Source organism: Sinohyriopsis cumingii, chromosome 4 (genome assembly GCF_028554795.1).
Source record: "Sinohyriopsis cumingii isolate HCF-2022 chromosome 4, ASM2855479v2, whole genome shotgun sequence".
NCBI lineage: Eukaryota > Metazoa > Mollusca > Bivalvia > Unionida > Unionidae > Sinohyriopsis > Sinohyriopsis cumingii.
The window spans coordinates 66,668,731-66,684,610 of record NC_142964.1 but is presented as its reverse complement, the minus strand read 5'-3'; positions in this window follow the sequence as shown (position 1 = coordinate 66,684,610).

The following is a 15,880-nucleotide window of genomic DNA, read 5'->3' as shown; positions in this document are numbered from 1 at the left end:
TTGTAAAAGATACATAGTAAATATGATTTTCTGGGCTACAGGTCAAAGAAGGCCATGGAGTGGGTCTTCATGTTGACATTTACAAATCACGTTTTCTTATGCATTTCGAGTCGAAATATGGGATAGTTTTTGTACTCTTGATGAATATCACTTTTGTTAATTAAAGTACGATCGTTCTTTCTTGATGCAAAATGGATTTTTGATCCAAAATAACACTTGATCCAATGTTTACAGAAATAACGTATCGTTGCGCATAATTACCCGACGAGCAGAATTGGCCGACATGGTGTGTACATCATATCGCCAGTCAGTGCTGAAAGAAGGTTGTTGTTTTAGGATAATTTTTCTTAGAAGATTCTTTGATCAGTGTCCCATATACGTGTACTTGAAGACATTTATATATGGACTGACTCATGAATTAGATGATTTACAAAAATGATTCAGTTAGTGGGTTTAGCGATATATATATATATATATATATATATATATATATATATATATATATATATATATATATATATATATATATATATATATATATATATATATATATATATATATATATATACAGAAAGAGAGAGAGAGAACCACCGACTCGCGGCGATGCTGGGACTAGAACCGACGTAGAAGTGAGATATCGGTGATCTGTACCGGCTGGCGCCTTAGACCCGTCTGCCACCTGAGTGATCCAGTGAAATATTGTCACGTCGGAACAGAGCCAATACTGAAACAAGCACACACACACACACACACACACACACACACACACACACACACACTCGGTTTTATTTTAATTTGCACTGAGCCATAGCATATAGCTTTGAAGTTGATTTCATCATTGTATCTCAGTGGAATGTCTAGTGGGAATGTAGGCGGGTAGCGTGAAGGTATGTGTCACCTGGGAATGTATGTGTCTAGTAGGAATGTTTTTGTATATAAAATTGCATCTTTAAAACGTATCCCCCTACCACCAGCCTCAGTCAGGCAACAAGTGTAAAGATTGTAAAGAGACAAAACAGACCTATTGAAATTTAAAGAATATCAATGAACATGAACGAATTATTTACGATTGCTCTTTAAAATTAGATGTACATAATAAGCGAAGCTACTCATACTAGACCCTGTGGCGTCATGGGTGCGGTTCTCACTGCATCTTGGTTCGATTTTGTTACTTTGAAGGCAGTGGTAGGAGATAACTTGATCTAAGATCTAAGATAAACAAAAACACCGAAACAGCTCTTGATTTCCAATGCCCTGTATGACAACAATTGAAAGCTGGATACAATAATAGGAAATAGTTCTTAATCATCGTGACCGCCCTGGTTACGGGTTCGAACCCCAACCAAGCCATACCAAAGACGCATAAAAATGGTACTGAAGCTGCCTCGTTTGGCGTTCAGCGTTGAGAAGTTAGTGTAAGGACTGGTCGGCCTGGTGTCATGATGATGTTACTGGGTGGGACATCATGCTACATGTTTGCGGCGCGATGCTCCAGTGCTAGAAACATTACACTGCCGCACTGCGGACATCGTAGTGATATGACTGAAATGTTTTTAAAGCTACGTTAAAACTCCAAATCACACATACTTACAGGCCTGGCATTAGAATGTGCGACGACCAAGGCAGCATGCTGGGCCCAAGGCAGCAAGCGATGGGCGTGGGGCCCCAAGCACGAAAATTGCATTGCCTGAAAGCGCGGGGCCCAAGGCGGTTGCCTCGTTCGCCTTGCCCTAGGGCTGGGCCTGCATACTTAATCGTCGTATTTTCAAAGCATCGTCTCTATCTTTCGCTCAGATTTTGTATCACGAAAAAGAGATCCGTAAAATGCAGCAGATTACTGATGATAAAATTTAGTGACAGCATTCATAAACTTCAACATCACCTAATATCGATCTGAGGACGACCTTTGAATTAGCCAATGGAAATGCAGCTTTAAAAAATCTGAAAGTGAATCAAATCGTTCGGTACACATTCATGTTCTTCATCCGCACTGCTCAGTCTCCAAGCGCGAAGATATAAGACTTCATCTGATTCGGAAATGCAATTAGCGATCATGCTAATAACATAGGCTGCCAGAACAGGATCCCTTAGCGCTCGCTGTCACATCTGCATGTATAGCAGTGGATATCTGATTTCAATCGGACTGAGTCTAATTATATCAGTCTGCCGCATGGTGCCAACCCCACTTCCCAAAAAGAATAAGAACAAGAACACAAAAAAGAGAGCAAAACTCTCAATGATAGAAAGTCTTCGTTTCAAACATTTCTTTGCCAAGAACATTTGTCCCGTTCTTCACTAAACTGCTTATAATCACAATTTATCGACAGAACACTGCACACATTTCAGTGAAGATAATATAGAAAAAGATGGGCATTCGTCAGGAAAGTCCAAAAACGTTAGTTATATACAGGTAACCAGTTCTGCCTCAAGGGACATGTTTAAATGTTTTGCGTTAGTGACAGATACACCTTGTCTATTTTCAGCTCTGTGCATGCATACGAGTGCGAGATGACATTCGTTTCCATGTCGTCGTTCTCACGATTATCATACTTAATTCTTGGAACTAGACTTTTTTATTTAAAAAAAAACAGATGAAAATTAGACAGAATAAAGCTAATTCGAGAAACAGACACGCCATATTCAATTAATGATGTACCGACATGAGTGATTGTGAGGCATAGATTTAAAAAAAAAAAAAATCAATGTATGCGCGTCGAGTTTAATGTTCACCAGCTGTCTCTTCTCTTCGCTTAGTTTTGGACGATACAAATCTCTCCTAAGTTAGGCGAATGGGTTATAAATTATTCCGGGTCAAGAGGGAACTAATATTTCAGCACCATGTTCATGAATAATTCACTGCGATTTGCGTTGACCCAGGACTCATCAATCCAGCCTAAGATGTTAGGCCTATCGAGTCAAGCACCATATCTGTTGTTAAAATGGAGCTTTTATTTCACCGTGTCCTGTCTTCGGTAATGGGATTTGCATTGATTTATAGCCATACACAAAATAAAACGAATCAGTTGGTTAACGGTTAGTATAAATTCCACTAGAATTCGCTTGATATCTTTCTGACAAACATTTTGCTTGTATTCCGAGACTACTATTGGCTCATAAATGCATTTCACGATCTCATCAACGAGATATGGCATACCTAATAATTTGGTTTTCTCATGGCCAAGCCATTGCCATTAACAGATCTATGCATATAATTAACAACAGGGACAATCCAACCTTTAAACTTGTTTTCAGTTAAATTCTCATCAAATTCCTAGCTGGTTTACTAATTTTCAGAGGCGTTGCTACCGTATATACTCTATTTAAAGAAGAATCAAATTGCAAACAACAGAGATCCTGATATGATGTAGCATAATGCGCGTGTTGATCAGGGTTGTTTGTTCTACTAATTACTCCTAACAAACTGCATAGATCCAGATCTGCCGGCGCATTATGTGCTGGCAGATCTGGGTCTGTACAGTTTGCAGTTGGAATCGTCTTATAAGCGAATACATATGTAATTAGGTAGTTTACGGTATAGGCCGACATTTATTCTCACAGGGCGGAGCCAAGTTTGTTCAATCCTGGCAACGATTTTGTTCAAATTTCTAAAATGTCTCTTCAAATTAGGAGCTTAGATTTTATTGTTTTCGATGCTTCTGACATGATGGATATTTTCGTTAGAGGAAGAAATAGCAGAAGGGATGAAAAGTCTTATTTTAAAATTTAACACATGGAAACTTTTTTTTTTTATTGCTGAAAGAAAAGAGCTGAGGAGTTCCTCCAACTGAAGAAATCTTCAAAATGTCTCCAGAGATCAGGCAAGAATCGTTTATGAAAACATTGTTCCTATCCAATCAGCATGAAAGATATTTTTTTTTTAAATAAGAAAGAAATTTTGAGATGTTTAGCGACTCTGGGACCAGGTACTTCGAGACGAACTGAACAAACTCCCTCTGGTGTTGTAGCGCGGATACGTCTCGCTAGTGGGATGGTCCAGATGGCTACGTTTTGTATACATTGCTGGGATTGATTTTGCTTTTACGAACCTTTTGCATCACATCTTTAACAAGATGGGTGATTTACCCGTTGTTTGCATCATGTTCGTAGATGGAATGTTTTATCGATTGACTAATTTTATTTTGTTATTTTATAAAACCACTTACCTTGCATTTTAGGATTGAAAATAATCGAGTGAGATCACTAATACACATAATCAGTATTAGTATACACACATGCTTTCTGCCCTCTTCCCCCCCCCCCCCCCACACCTCTACCTTTAACAGGTCAGTAACCACAAGTGCCGGTTACGCAAATAATGCACCCTTTATGAGAAAATGGCGAACCTCTATTGTCAGAAAAGGTATAAAATTCAATGCTAATTTCTCATATATATGTTAGTCGATTGTACTACGAGTTTTACAGTTGCAATAAATAAAATGAACTTAGCATAGGTTTTCATTTTATTGGCTACAAGTTCCAGCATTTTTTATGACTATATTTCGGCGAGGATAATTTGAGGTTCACAAAGAGTAAATACTATTATAAACAGACGATACCATTATATTAATGAAGGACCGTGCGTTGTTTCTGGGTTTCACGTGTAGCAAAGAGGGCGATTGCAACTTAGGCACCCTGCGTATCTTTTAAACGTTATCAAATTAACTAGTCGGATTTGTTTGTTTTTTTTTGGAGGGTGTTTGTGTGGGTTGGGTTGATTTTTTTTTTGTTTCTTTGTTTTGTTTTTACATTACTTCACCTGTATGGACCTATAAGGAACCGTAAATGGAACAATCATGTGTCTGTTCAATAACATGGCCATAAAGGAGTTCTCTATTGTTACTACGGATATCACTTTGATACTTGAAACAGATGGTGCACCAGTAATGAATGAAAATCGTGAAATCATGCTTGCGTTTTAAGATAGTCGCAAGGGACGAACGCATTATGCAACGTGAGTCACATAACTGGCTTGATTAATATCCCTATGTAATAACGTATTATGCAACGTGAGTCACATAACTGGCTTGATTAATATCCCTATGTAATAACGTGCTAATTCAATATGTACTTAATCAAGACATGCTTAATTTTGTGAGACGCTTGCACGGCAATCAATATTCCATCTAAGTGAACGGAACAAATGGATTTCTTTTGCTACTTCCGACAGCTGGCGATTCCGGATTCTAATATGGTAAAACTAATTAAAACTGGCGGCATGTCCTATTGATTTAAATCTAACCTGACATATAATTGTTTATTCAATAAACAGATGTCTTTCTTTTAAAACGATAAATTAGTGGCGCGTAGATGGTAAAACTCAGTCTGGGACAGTTAAACCAGCATTAACATTACTGGGATAGTGTGTGATATATGGGATTTAACATTACAGATGTCCTTATGGGACAATAGGGAATTCAACATAACGAATTTCACTGTTTAAGTTTGTGTGAGTTTATCATTATGTTTGGGATGGTATATGGTTTAAGTGGAATTTGTCATTACGTTTGGAACTTTATGGTCCTTTATGGGAATTTTAACAGGATGGTTAGACATACAAATAAACTTAAGGACCGACAAACAGTGGTTTTCAGAACTGGGAAAACGGTGACAATTTCGAGGCATGATTCTATTATTAAATTGTATTTTTAGAACTTGGAACGTATAGTGGAAATACCAATCTCATTCCAAGAAGACTGACCATAGTTCAGGAATGCAACTGCCACGTTGTATTATTGTATCAGCTTTGTCAAAAGCAGAGAGAGAGAGAGAGAGAGAGAGAGAGAGAGAGAGAGAGAGAGAGAGAGAGAGAGAGAGTATTTACAATAATAATGATAATCACTAAAGACTATAATGTTTCCTCTTCAGAATCAAAACTTTAGACCTTTATCAACTTAATCGTTTACTCAAAACAAATTAATAATGATGATATGGGCAGTCGCTTTTAGACACGCACAATGTCTATGCACTAAATCGATAATGATTAATGAATATTAAAAAACAACGTACAATGTGCAATACAATACAAATATTTAACAGTGAACATCTTTACGGGATTGACACCACTGGTTAGTGAAACGTGGATTGCAACGTTCCATTAGAGTTTCATCTTGCTACCGACATAAACCAAGTTGTCCAGCTAAAGAAGAGAAACACCATAATGATCGGAAAACCACAATTCCGGCTTTCCATCGTTTCTCGGGAAATATTGTCCAAAACAGATCAATAGCTTCGCTGGAGTGACTCAAATATTCACTGGCAAATAAAATGCACAGAATATTGTCCACACGCATTTGATCTGACGTAGATTCAAAGATGTAGATTGTTATCGACTTTGTAACAATGTACTCAGTAACCCTGCTACTTCAAAATATGTTGATACATATTTTGTGGCGCGATAGCTACATATCGTTGTAAACATTGTTCCAAGTTACGCTCCGACACTACTACATCATGCCGTATTGACAAATGTTGTGTATAGCAATATGTACAGATCGTTTTCGAATTTACCTCCAGTGTTCTCATTGACACCCATACGTCATATGGTATCGATACATGTTCTCTACAGCGATATGTGTACATTGTTGTCGACGTGTACAAAATACAATCAGTGGATCTTCTTTTTGTTGTTGGAGTATTAGCAATATTGTAAACATTCGAGTTTCAATATTTTGCGTTTACAACATTTGAACTTGCAGAACTACGAAAGTCAGTTTCATCTAAAAGCTTAAAGAATGTTGACACATTAATGGATGAAAACAATTTCATATAAGACAGATTTTGTGGAAAAAAAATAGAGTTTAACTGAGATAATGTGATTCATGAAAAATGATAGCTATGGTAATTCAGAGAGAGAGAGAGAGAGAGAGAGAGAGAAGGAGGGGGTGCGGGGCGGGACTGGGGAGGGGGTGGATTAAATAATAGTTTTTTAAATTTACAAAGTCGGAGTTTTTCCTATTCAAAATATCTAAACCTTCATTGTGCCGCACTCAACAACCCAATTAGTTTCGATTGGTTCTGTGATTTTCGTCACAGCAACAGGACTATATTATTGCCGATGCAGTTGGAGAAAAATTCCTTGCTCAAGACACATCAGGGCAACTGACCCATACTGGTCATAGCTATGATTCGAAACCTTTCCCTTTCGATCGTGCGTCCGGTACGCTATCAACTGAACAACTGCGGCCCCCCCCCCCCCAACTAAATTAATTCATCATTCACCTAGAAATATTAAAGAACGGGGTTTACGTTTTTGCATTTAAAGGAAAATCATCTTTCAGGCGATGATATTAATGAGTTCGGGTTTTAGTTAGTTGATCACTTTTAGTTAGTTGATCTCATATAAATATTTCTCTCACCACCAAACATAACAAAGGAGAAACGTAATTTAAAATTGTAGGACAATTGTAAATGCAACTGATAGAGAGTCAATTACGCCTAATTTAAGAAAGCCCCCAGATTGAAATTCACTAATATTGTATCGTCAACTAAATTTTGCTTTTCAGGCATTTGACATTAAAAACGTTGATGTATTTTTTGTTCTTTTCAAATCGATTGATTGTTACAGTAATTTACTATAAACTGGGAAACAACATGATCTATTTTCTTCATCCAGGCAAGGCGAAATTTCTGATTGAAAGCGATCCATTTCACGTATATATCTATATCTAAAATACTACGCAAATCTTCGTCATACAAACACACAATAACAGATACAAACGGGGGAAGGTATGATATTTTTTCTCATGCAAAATACATGATCGCACACATAAAAATAAGGGTGGTATATGATGTTTGTTTCACAATAACAGACTAATACACATACTAATTAATCAATATGTAACATAAATACTTTTCATATTAATCGTTATGTTTTTCTTCTCATCTGATATTGTTACCATACACAAACATAACCACACCTACAAATGGGGTAGGGTATCATATTGTTTCACACAAACACACAATTATATATATAGACGAATGCTCGGTATGAGGCTTTTTCATACGAGCAAACAGTCACACAAACAAATGGTGGTAGGTTATGACATTTTTTTTTAATCATCCAAACACACTATCACGCATACAAATAGGGTAAATGATATTTTTTGCCACAGAAGCATTCACGCAAACGGAAACAAAAGGAGAGTAATATGATATTATTTTTGAGTAATATTTTTTTTTTCTGTACAAAAACACAATTACACATAAAAGTTGTAGTGTTATATTTTTATACCCCCCCCCCCTTTTTATACATACAAACACACTTGCAGCTAAAAAGAGGGTTAGGAGATTTCTTATAAGCATACAATTTCAACAAAAAAATCGGGGTAGGGTACAAAATGCATTCTATCACACAAATACACAGTCACAAATACAAATGGAGATAGGTTACATTTTCCTTTTAAACATACATTTATACACGCCAATAGGGAAAGAGTATAATATGTTTGTTTTTTTTAATATGCAAACATACAATTTCACATACAAAGAGCTTATGTGGATTTTTTGTTTATTATTTTTTTTGAAATAGCAATAATTTTGTTTTACGCAAATGCAAAATTATGCATTCTTTCTGTCTTAAAATAAGGGGCCCCGAGTGGCCAACTGGTCTAAAGCGCTCACCGTTCCGGATCACTGCCATCTCACCATTGTCTGCGTGGGTTCGAGTCTCGGGTTTGGCCAATGTGGATATGTGAGAAAGTCTGTCAGTAGCTTCTCGTGGGTCGGTGTTTTTTTCCGGGCTTTTTCTGTGTTCTTACTCCACCGTTAATACTGGCCGCCATGTATAGCCTATCTTGTGCTGAAACATGGCGTTAAACCCTACAAGAACAATAGCAAAACAACTGTCTTAAAATAAATTACAGAAAGGAAGTGAAACCAACAATTTAAGTATACCCCATAATTATACCCCAAGAATACAAAGTAAAAATTCAAAACACACTTTAAGTCTTGTGAATTAAATCCCAAATAATCCTAAATGTTTTTCACAAGTCCAAAAGTTAGAATTATTCCCAATAGTATGTAGTCTTGAATGTCCTGATGTACCAGTAGTCTTAAATGCCCGGGTGTACCAATTGTCTTGTATATACTGATATAGCAGTAGTGCAATCCATACAAGCTTTGAAAGGATTCTCAAAAATCTCAGAAAAATGTATTAATCCAGTCCAGGAACACATTAGTAATTCCAATGAATGATTTAAATAATTCCTCTCGAATGATATCGGAACACAACTGCAAACTCCGATCGTAAATTTTCAAAAGAATGATATGTAACGGCAATGAATTTTTTTTTTTTTTAAAGTCGCTATTTATCCATATTGTTTCTCATAATTCAAGGACATGGTCATGTATTGAAAACAACACATTTGTTGTGTCAAGCAAACTCCAGTCTAACATTTCATGTCGAAAGGTTCTATATCGCTTATTGGGAATTCGGAAAATCCTATCCTAATTAAAGAATCAAGGATACATGAGCCTGTCTGTCTTTTATTATTAGGTATTTTGCCTTAGACCGAGAAGTCTTCTTCTGAAAGTGTTCTGGTTCAGGGAGTACAGTGCGGCTTTCTTCAAATTCCACTACATAATGCTGATTTATCAATCAACTTAGTTTCAGGGCCAGTGACTATCGGAGCTGTGTTTCTTGACTATCGAGGGTGTTCATTTATTTCATTCTCAATGTCTTGGCTAGGGATAAGGTTGTGGTTAATCCACTTGTAACTGACAAATCTTCTTTGGATCAAAAGGTTGACCCTAATGAGAATTAAATCCCTAATTTATACCCTGCTTTTGTACTTGCTAGAGATATGACAAAATGAGCTCTTGAGAATGAAGTTGATCAGGAAATTATTCCTTTCGGTGACACATTTATTGATCAGGGGATTGATGAGATTACTTTTGCTTCTGATATTGATTAATCAAAAGGTATTGACAATTGTGATCCTCTTTTTACTACTCATTCCCTCATTTCTAATCCAAACAGGAAACAAATAACGAAATATGTTTGTTTCAGAAGGCTATTAGAAAAACTAAAGTCGCTGAGGTACTAGTTTGTTAGTTTTTGAAAAATGGGGTCCGTTTGAGAAAATGGAGATTCAGGCAACCGCTCGTAACGAAAGGCCAGTGAGCGATCACATTTTTATTCCTACGTCGTATAGACTTGAAATTCTTAGTTTAGCCGATGAAACTCGCTGGCTGGTCATTTAGAAGTCAATAAAACTTAACTCAAGATCTTACATTACATTTTTGGATGAAAATTAAAAGTGATGATTCTAAATACTGCAGATCACATTAGTCAAATTGTAGGAAAACCCAGTCAGAAGCGACCTAAGATTAATTTAAAACCTATATTCATGTATTGGATAAACAATTTAGCAGAATAATGGTATACAAAACCAAAACTGATCATGCATATGCGCATATTATTTTCGACTGAATTCTTTCAAGATGTAACTTGTCTGCCTTTTCTGTCAATGCCACGAACAAGACATTAACATATAGGCTATATGTTGTTTCTATGGCTGCAGAACACATCAGAGATACTTTCCATAATCTTTCTCATCTTTCAAAAGAGCAAAATAAAAACAACATCTCTCGGAACTAATATAATTAATATTATCTAATGTATACACCATGTGCATTGTCTCTGGACACGTTCAGTCAGTATGAATTACTGATAGCACACATAGGCAGCAAGGAGGGAATTCACTTTGGCAACAGCTGTAGTGTTTTTTTGTTTGTTTTTTTTTCCAATGTAAAGAAGTATTATTGGTTAGAGTGGGATATTAATCAACTTTGGACAAACTACTAATCCCATATAAGTCCACTACAGACCTTAGATAAACAAAAATGTTCACCTGCTGACACGTTTACCTTTCATCTGAAAGAGGTCAAACAAAGTTTTATTTTGCATCATATTGCAACATACACAGATGAACAAAAACACCTCAGAAACATCGTATAGCTACCACCGAACTGCCTATAATATATTACATATATATATATATATATATATATATATATATATATATATATATATATATATATATATATATATATATATATATATATATATATATATATATATATATATATATATATATATATATATATATATATATATATATATATATATATATATAGAGAGAGAGAGAGAGAGAGAGAGAGAGAGAGAGAGAGAGAGAGAGAGAGAGAGAGAATAGCTCTTCAACTCTGGCTGGTTTCGGAGCTTTACTTATAGAAAGTGATCCTTTCCAGGGATATATGGAGTCCAATGTATATGTTTGTACTATAGTGTATTGTTTGTTATCCTTGTGGTTTTGTATGGACTTGCTAATTAATAGTCAAATTCAATAAGTTGTCTTAATTTATAAGGGCTATCTAATAAAAATTAAATTAAATTCGGCTAAGGAGGTCTGGGTTGGCATGTGATGATGGCAGGAGACTTTTAGCACACCACTCCCCGCTTCCATCACAGTGGCCAGTTCCTTCGTTCCTATGCTTTTCTCCCTATCTGCTTTCAGTGTTGCATTGGATAGGAAGAAAGAAAGAAAGATTAAAGAATGAATAAAAACAACAAAGAAGAAAATGAATCTTATTCATTTTGTTAACTGTGTGCGCGACGTGTATGCTATACTTCATATTATTAGTAAAGTGTAATTGTTTCCAGTTCTTTCTATCGCTTTTGTCACCATTCCTCTTGTGTTCGTGTTTTCGCAATGTTCTTATTAGTCGTCCTACCTTTTGGGGAGTTCCGTCCGGTACGATCCGTGCTTTTTCTCGTTGGCCACGTAGCTTTGGCATCGTACCATCATTTGCTCCTTAGTAGATAGGACGATCCCTCTCCCTCTGTATTGTTACGTTTTGTACCTTAAAATGTTAGGTTATGTTATTTCTTATGAGGTATTGCTTGTTTTGGGTAAGGTGTTATATTAGTTATATAAAAAATAAAAAAATAAAAATTTAGTTTTTATTTTGTTGAGGGTCTCGAACTTAGAACATATTTTGTCTATTTATTTTCATAATTGTGTTGATATACTAGTATGTGGTTAAATCCGTGTATGTTGTTGTGGTGTGTCGGGGTTGTTATGCCGCCATTGTGGCAGGTGTGTTATGGTTGTGGTGGCGTGCTCCCAATATTCTATTTAAATTGTCACAGAAGTCCCATCTAGGCTCGATTTTGGTTGGAAGTTAATGTAGTGAAAGATAGATGTAAAGCTCCGAGCCTCCAGTCAACAATGCCGACGGTTAAATGATTGAATGTACAAAAAAGTGAAATGCAACGAATAACAATTTAATGACGATTTAATACTCAAGTGCTTCAAATTTCCCAAGTACTCTCCTTCCGCTCGATTCTGTGATAGCCTATTGCATCATTTGATTAGTAGTGTGAGATAGATTTCCACCTGCACTTGTATTCTACTCATCTGTGTAATCTTCTATCCTATTCCTCCACTTCCTTCTCCTCTTCCTCCCGACTTTCTCCAAATTCCTTCTCCTCCTGGACTTCTCTATACTTCTCCATCCTTCGCCACTTTCTCCGCTTCGACTCCTTTTCCTCCTCCTCCTCGACTGTCTCCCCCGACTTGACTTGTCGACTCCGACTGCTCTGCTAGTTTCACTTCCGTCTCCCTGTTAGAGATCTGGGACTTAACTGAATGGAAGTTCTCTCCTCCAAAAAGCTTCCTGTGAAATCACAACGACGGTAGAATATCTTCCTTAGTCCTCTCACCTCACACTACACCCAGCCTATAATCAGCTAGCGGATATTAAGTTTCTGCGGTCACGCATTCATTCACATCGAAGTACTCATACGTTCTTGTATAGTAAAACAACGTCTTAATAAAAGCACGGTATCAATTACTTCTCAAACATGCATCAATAAATTGCGTCACATCAGTACATATTCCTAATCCCATTATACTAAACAATATCACTGTAATAAGACGCATTTCTTTACTTTACAAAGTACATAGATATTCAAATATCCATGCTCTGATATATCCAAACATCCACATTAACTAATCTTACACACTTGATCCATTTCCCAAATTCACAATTCAAGTATGTGCAAAATCTAACATATCACATGAATAAATGCACTAGTTTACTACGAATTAACCTAATAGCGAATTACAAAATTAATTCTGACCACAAGCTAACAATCTATATAATTCTCTACATGATACTAAAACTCATTTCTCAAATACGCATGTAAATTAAACACTATAAAGGCAATTTTACGTACTCAACGATCCTAGTCATTAAGTATACATACTACACATCAGTTACAATTACAATGCCGTAATATTCTGCCCAAATCGAGGAAATAACTTACTGACCTTTATGAAGCTTTGTCTTTCCTTAGAATATCCTCTCTAAGTTTTACCGCCAAATTACGAGCGGCTTCCTCCATGTAACCCTATATTAATCAGCAATCTTCCTAGGTGATACTTAATTTTCGCTTGCTGTTTAGAAGTTATGACAATTCCGATTGGGTGTCGCTTTGATCCGATCCAATCAAGCTTAGCGGACAATGTCCTTCTCGCTGTCTGCCCACGTGGGGACGGATTTAGAACCAGCCCCGTTTCCTCGCGGATTCCTCTGATCTTAGGACTAAGCTGTAACACATAGGTGGGATGTCGCGCGATTCAACTCCTGTGCCGATCCAAGATGTTGGTCTTCTCCCTGCTCACTGTAACCTTGCGTAAGAGATTATCTCTAGCCTGCGGAAATGTTTAGACATCAAACCATGGCTTGTAATAATACCTTAGTTTATACACGATTTACGAACTGGGGCTTAGCAAACGTGACACTTGTCTTATCAGTAATGTCATGTGTCTGTAATAAATGTTTTGCTATTACCCATCCATTTTCACGTATTCTGTTTGTTAGTCGATATCTTTCCTCAGCGGTTTTGGAGCATCACACTATGATATGGTTTTTAGAGTCTGTATGGATCCCGCAAACGAGGCATGGTGGGATTGTTTTTATAAGGTGCCTTCTGAAGGCTTGTTCCCCTCTCATCCATACATCAATTAAATAAGATACATTCTGCTTTCTATAGCTGTATATTTCATATCCACCTATTTTTTCATATGATTTTCCAATGAAACTCTTGGTTACGTATTTCAATTTTCAGTTTTTCATTATTTATGTTATTAATTAGAAGATAGTTTGTTTTTTTTAAAATTGCTCTTCGAAATTTCCTCCTTGTCTCTATATCTTTATATGAGGTCTCCAGTTCTCCGGCCAGACAGGGGCGGTTCAAGCATTTTAATTAGGGAGTTATTCTTAAAAATTGTTTCGTTAAAGAGGCATAAATAACCGTAAAAATAAATATAAATTCCTTCCCTTGGGTATTGATAGGTTTAATTCTATTCCAAAATAATCAATTTTTGCTTGGCGCTTAGGTTATGCACACCTAAGCCACGCTTCTCTTTGGATCTGTAGGTTTAATTCTTGTGTATATAGTGAATTTCATAGTTCCAAATATAATTCGAGATCATCTCCTCTATTTTATTTAGCATAGAGTCAGTGAAATTTATAGTATTTATGATGTAATTTCGTTGATTGTACATATTGGTTTTAGAAACCTGGATACGTTATATTAGGTTCAATACGGTATTCGACCAAGTTTAAATCTGGTCTTCTACCTTTTTCAGTACTGTGCGGTAGTTAAGTTGGATAGCATTGTTCCCATATATTATTCCTAACGCTTTAACATGGTTCTTAATTAAATCGGTGGTACACCCGGGGTGGTTACCCCTCCAGTTGCTTATTAATAGTACTTCAGATTTGTCATGAGTTATAGCTGACCCAGAGGCTTTCCCAAATTGCACGATTTCATTTTGTAAACGTTTGAATGATGAACCATCTCTGGTGAAGTTTGAACAGTCATCAGCGTGAAGAAGAGTTTTAAATTCGCCTTTTAGATTGGACAGTTTGATCCCTTGAATATTGGTGTTCGTTTTTATATTAATATTTAGTGCAATAACAGACAGTATCATAGACAGGGGACAACTTTGTCTAACTGATCTTTTAATCTTATTTTCTTCTGTAAGCGTCCCATTTATAGTTATTTTTTAAGTTATATTTTTGTACATTGCATTTATCCAGTTTATGATATTTTTGCCCAAGCCGCACGATTCTAATACTTTAGTAATGAAGCCATGCTCTATCCAAACAAAAGCTTTCTTTTGATTGAATAGAAGCATGACTCCTTTTTCACCTCTATATGCTAGATAATCGATCACAGCCCCTGTGGATAAAGTATAATTTAATATATTGCGACATACCCCCCCCCAGCTTTGATTAATATATATTATAGTTTCAATGCAGTTTTATATTCTGTTAGTAATTATCTTGCTTAGAACTTTGTAATCTGTGTTCAGTAATGATATCGGTTTCCAGTTCTTTCTATCGCTTTTGTCACCATTCCTCTTGTATATTAGTGTAATTATCCCTTCCCGCATGGTCTTTGGCATTTCCCCTTTTAGTAATATATTGTTAAATAAGAGTTTAAGCGCATCTACTAATTCTTTTTTAAATTTAATATAAAAGTCAGTAGTGATGCCGTTATAACCAGGGGCTTTTCCTTTTTGTAGACTATTTATAGATTTATATATTTCATCAGCAGTAATGTATTTATCGACCAATTCTTATCATATTCTGATTGTTTCTTGTACTTAGTGTTTTTAAGAGTTATTAATTGTAGTTAATTATATATTTTGTGATGAGTATAGGTCAGCATAATAAGCACTAATATTTGGAATATTTTTTCTTTTCTGTATATAAAACATTGTTAATTCTTATGGATTATATTTTCTTTTATTTCCTCTTTTTAATCCCAATCGTCTGTAAAGCCCTCTCCCCTTATTGTAGACTC